Here is a 5902-nt window from a genome sequence, read left to right as displayed (position 1 = left end):
ACCCTGGAGAATAAGAGGTAAGAGTGGAAGCCAAGAAATAGGGAGCTATTCCTAAATTCAGTCACAAGATGGCGGCCCGACCTAGCAGAAGAAAGGCACGGACTCTGAAGCGAAAGTGAATGACTCTGAGTTATATTCAGAAGGAAGACTAGACACATTTGGTATTAGGCTGAACGCAGACTGAGGCAAGGAGTCAGGCTTGCACAAGAAGGTGATTAATGGTACCATTTTCCAAGATGGGAAAGATGTGGTACTATCGGGCATCCAAAAGCGAAGACACCTGAGTGCCAGCTACACGTACTCAGCTCGGTGCCCTGTTAGGGTTCTAGAAACCCAGCACCGTCCTTCACTCATCTTTTCTTCTTCCCCGCCTACGCCCAGGGAGGGCTAGTGAGTCTGATCTCCAACGCCCACGGGATCTAGCACTTCTCGTTCGCTCTCCGCGCCTGACTGCACCTCAGGCCTCCAGGAGGGTGCGGTGGGCCTCCTGCCCACGCCCCGCTGTTCTCTGGGGCCAAACCTGGGAAGCGCACCTGTGCGACTGGACTTAAGCGTCGGGCCTCGGCGGACACCCGGAAGGGGGCTCTGTCGTACTGCCGTCCGTCTTAGGCGGATTCTGGAGCCTGGGTCTCAGACACTCGCCCATTTCCTCTACCTGGGGAATCTGCTGGGCCCCCCGGCCTGCTCTATTCACACCTAGTCAGGTCAGTCGCCGACTCTGAGACACCCAGTGTTTTTACTTTGAGTCGTTGGGCTCTGCGAGGTCCTTGGCGTCCAGGAACACCACCACCTGTTCCAATTTCAGCCTAGAGGTTCGTGTGGGGCCCAGAAGTCGGGTTCCCTGCTACCGCCCAAAGTATCCTGGGATCTTCCGGTCTCGAAGTGATGAAGGGGAAGAGGAGAAGAAACAGACTCCCGCCAAGAAAGACATCGGAAAGGAAGAAACACCGGAGAAAAACGCACACCGCTGCGCTCCCCACAAGAGACTTTTTTTTTTTTTTGAGACAGAGTCTCACTTTGTTGCCCAGGCTAGAGTGCCAAGGCGTCATAACACAGCAACCTCAAACTCTGGCTCAAGCGATCCTCCCAGGGGTCCTCAAACTTTTTAAACGGGACCAGTTCACTGTCCCTCAGACCGTTGAAGGGCCGAACTATAGTTTAAAAAAAAAAAAAACTATGAACAAATTCCTATGCACACTACACATATCTTATTTTGAAGTAAAAAAACAAAACGGGAACAAATACAATCACACCGCCGCATGTGGCCGCGGGTCGTAGTTTGAGGACCCCTGCGTCTTGCCTCACCCTTCGGAGTAGCTGGGACTACAGGCGCCCGCCATGACGCCCGCCTACTTTTTCTATGAACCGTATTTTTAGTAGCTACGGGGTCTAGCTCTTGCTTGAGCTGGTCTGGAACTAGTGAGCTCAAGAAATCCATCCGCGTGCGGCGCCTGTGGCACAGTGAGCAAGGCGCCGGCCCCATATACCGAGAGTGGTGGGTTTGAACTCGGCCCAAGCCAAACTGCAACAACAACTAAAAAAAAAAAAAGAAAGAAAAGAGAAATCCATCGGCTTTGGCCCCCCAGGGTGCTAGGATTATAGGTGTGAGCCACCTAGCCCGCCCCCCACTCCCCTATCCAGAGACTAGGAATGAATGAAACTTTTTTTTTTTTTTAAGACAGTCTCAAGCTGTCGCCCTGGGTAGAGTCCCATTGCGTCACAGCTCACAGCAACCTCAAACTCTTGGGCTTAAGCGATCCTCTTGCCTCAGCCTCCCAAGTAGCTGGGTCTATAGGCGCCCGCCACAACGCCCAGCTAGGAATGAATGAAATTTAAAATGTGTATTAGAGAAAGCCAGAGTATGGAGAACTGGGGGGAGCGCCTGGCATCTACATAAATGTCTGCTGAATGAATGAGTGAAGCAATAGAGTAGGGGCTCCCCTTTAAACTAAGAGGACAAAGGAAAAACAGAGGGTAACCTCAGAGCGCCCTCTGAATACATCGCTCGAAAATAGCCTCAACTGAAAGGCCAACGCTAGGCGAGGCTGAGCTCCTGGAGGGGATCATCCTGAGAGGTCCAAGACAGTTAACTGTTATAGCGACTGTGAAGACCCTGGTAGCGCTGAGCAGCAGGGTAGTACTTCGGAGGGGGTGTGGTCTCAAAGTCATTAATCCTGCCCTGGACCAGGCGCGGTGGCTCAAGCCTGTAATCCCAGTACTTGAGAGGCCGAGACGGGTGAATTGCCTGAGCTCACAGGTTCGAGACTAGCCTGAGCCAGAGCGAGACCCCCCCCCCCCATCTCAAAAAAAATAGCCGGGCGTTGTGGCGGGCGCCTGTAGTCCCAGCTACTTGGGAGAGTGAAGCAAGAGAATAGCTTAAGCCCAAGAGTCTGAGGTTGCAGTGAGTTGTGACGCCACGGCACTCTTGCCTGGGCGACAAAGTGAGACTCTAGAAAAAAAAAAAAAAAATCCTGCCCCTGCTTCGTTCGCTCCACCCCTGTCCACGCAGCAGGGAGAAGCCAGCGCGCGAGAAAACACGTGAGAGTTAGTTTCCACGGTGACGGGTTCGGTGGCGGTAGCTTTCCTAGGGTGAAGAGATGGGGCGATACAATAGTCGCCGTGGTGACAGCAGCGGACGACAGTATCCCTCCTGAGAACCTCTCTCTGGACAAGGGCTACCAGAAGGTAGGCTGCCGAGAGACGTAACAAAGGAGGTGGAGCCTGAGGACCAAACGCCAAGTTAGGGGCATTGGGCGTGGCAGGTGAGGGGCGGGCTGTAGAAGGCCAAAGGAAGAGTGAGTTCTGCGGGGGCAGCTGCCAGAGGCTACGGTCTGGAGAGCAAGCAGACAGAGGTTGAATATAAATGAATGACTAGGTTCCTAAGAGAGCCGAAGTGGCTTGTTGATTGGTTGGGTGGATAGGGGATCTGGCTATCCCTGACGCCTGGATCCCCACCCTCCAGAACCTCCTGGGCCCTATACTCTCCAGTGCCATCGCTCATTTGTAACAGCTGCGAGAGAAACACATGCCCCTCCTTGGGGCTTAGAGTAAACCCTCAAACCAAACAAGCAGCCCCGAGCTCTGTGGAGCACCTCCCAACGGGAGCAGAGCAGGGTCGAGCCTGAGTCAATGTGGTAGAGTAGGATAATGAAGGGCCCAGCCTGGGACCTCCTCTTCTCAGGTTTCCCACTTAGCGTCTAACTTCGCTTTCTTTCAGCCTTCATCTTCTCTTCACTGGCCTCACCTGGTGCCCAGTATAGCCGAGTCCAGAGCCCCACCAGCTGTGGAGTGTGCATCTCAGCTAATCATCCCCTGGGAATTTAGGAACTTTGATATACAGGGTGAGGGGTGGCCCTACCCCAGGCTGGGGGTACTTCTGAAAACAAACCCAGCGTCTCCGAGCCTTATTAGGTGTGGAATAATCTGAAGTAGATGAAGGCTCTTGGATGGGGTGGTCCAGAACTCACATTTTTATTTTTTATTTTTAACAAATTTTAAGGGTGGGCTTGGCGCCTGTGGCTCAAGCGGCTAAGGCGCCAGCCACATACACCTGAGCTGGCGGGTTCGAATCCAGCCCGGGCCCACCAAACACCGATGGCTGCAAGCAAAAAAAAAAAGAAAAATAGCCGGGCGTTTTGGCCGGCGCCTGTAGTCCCAGCTACTTGGGAGACAGAGCCAGGAGAATCACTTAAGCCCCTGAGTTGGAGGTTGCTGTGAGCTGTGATGCCACAGCACTCTACCCAGGGCGACAGCTTGGGGCTCTGTCTCAAAAAAAATTTTTTTTTAAGGGTGACGCCTGTGTCTCAGTGGATAGGGCACCAGCCCCATATACTGAGGGTGGTGCGTTCAAACCCGGCAACGGCCAAACTGCAACAAAAAAATAGCCAGGCATTGTGGTGGGCACCTGTAGTCCCAGATACTTGGGAAGCTGAGGCAAGAGAATGGCCTAAGCCCAGGAGTTGGAGGTTGCTGTGAGCTGTGTGACACCACGGCACTCCACTGAGGGCAATAAAGTGAGACTTAGTCTCTACAAAAAAAAAAAATTAAATTATTATCATTATTTTTTTTTTCTTTTTTGAGACAGAATTTCACTCTATTGCCTTGGGTGGAGTGCCATGGTGTCATACCTCACAGCAACCTCAAACTCTTGGGCTCAAGCAATCCTCTTGAGCTAGCACAGAGTAGCTGGAATTACAGGTGCCATCACAGCACCCAACTATTTTTAGAGACCAGGTCTTGCTCTTGCTCAGGCTGGTCTTGAACTCCTGAGCTCAGGTGATGCAGCCACCTCAGCCTCCCAGAATGCTAGGATTACAACAGATATGAGTGAGCCACCTCGCCCAACCTGGAACCACTTTTTAAAAACCTCTCTTCTCACCTACTTTAGGCATTCAAGGGCCCCTTATGGCATCTACTGTTCTTTATAGTATGCACAGGAAGATGGGGGAAAATGGGGCAGTTCAACAGAGTCCTTAGTGTAAATGTCAAAGAAGGGGAGTCCTTTGTCTCCAGGTTGTAAGAGGTGGAACTGGGTGTCCGCTATTTGCATTTAAGGAGCTTTACTTAGCTGAACAAAACTTTAGTTTCCACTGGATTAACTGGCCTGTTGGATCTGGGAGGTTGAGGTTCAGAACCATGCGGCTGGTCCCACAGCTTCATGTTCTACACTTTCCACCCTTTTTGGCCCCTGGAATGAGACAGAGGAGAAAGGCAATGGTGTCAGCTTTCCACCTGCTATTTGCTAAATGTGAAGCATTCTGGAGCTGAGGTCACCTCCCCTCTTGTAACCCTGAATTTCAGGTGTCACATCATCTGGTAAGTCTCAGATCTCCCCTTCTGGTGGAGACTCAGTAAGGAACTGCTGAGCTGATAGGTGAAGACACAGCCTTTGTCCCCAGGATTACAGAGGAGCTTCAGGCAATGGGGTTAGAAGCAGCATAGAAATTAGCCAGTGAGTGTATCTAAGACATTAGAACATAGTTACCCATGTTAAGCAGCTTGTTCAAAACAATGGGCCCAAGGTGGTAAAGCTGCTGGTGTTTCATCTGGAAAAGAGGATTCCAAAGGGAGAAGGTGGCTGGGCAACACACTGATGGGGGAAAGGGGGACTCATTCTGTTCCATAAGGTCCAAGGATTAGAAATAGGATGGAAGTCGGGCGGCGTCTGTGGCTCAAGGAGTAGGGCGCCAGTCCCATATGCCGGAGGTGGGGGTTCAAACCTAGCCCCGGCCAAAAAAATAAAAAATAAAAAGAAATAGGATGGAAGTTATGGAGAACCAGTTTCTTCAGGTTCAACCTAAGCATTTTCTTCTTATAGAGCTGTCCACAAGGCAAAGTATGACTCTGTGAGGACAACGGTCCTTGCCCGCAGTCCCTCTGTTTGTTGCATTATGAAACAAAAAGACTGTAAGGTGAGACTTGACATGGACATGAGGGTGTGCAGGGTTTTCTGCATCAGACATGGGGAACAAGACCATTGTTTCCTCCCCATTGGGATAACAAGAGCTGAGCAAGGGAAATTGGGGGTACTGATAGTGACACCATGCAGGTTAGACCTGGAAATCAGATAATAGAAAGTGCTTTGTAAACAACAAATCTCAAGAGGGGCAACCATGGGCTCCTGGACAGTTATATGCAGGAAGAACCGAGGAAGGAGGGAGGGGTCAGGGAGGCTGCCCTGCCACAGTAGTACTAGGCACACCAGGGAAGGGTGAGATTTGGGGACCTACTGCATGAGGACAGTTCAGGTTGGGGCTGAAGGTGCTGGGGTACACAGAGATGGGAAGGGTTAAATTGGCTGAGTGGAGTTGGGGTTTTCGAAAGCCCAGCCCTTTGGGGACTCTGCTGTTCCCACTACCAGTTCCGGGTTCTCTGAACCCATAGGAAGTCACACAATTAGGCA

The sequence above is a fragment of the Nycticebus coucang genome, chromosome 9, assembly GCF_027406575.1.
Source record: "Nycticebus coucang isolate mNycCou1 chromosome 9, mNycCou1.pri, whole genome shotgun sequence".
In the NCBI taxonomy this organism is placed as follows: Eukaryota; Metazoa; Chordata; class Mammalia; order Primates; family Lorisidae; genus Nycticebus; species Nycticebus coucang.
This window is presented reverse-complemented; position numbering follows the sequence as displayed.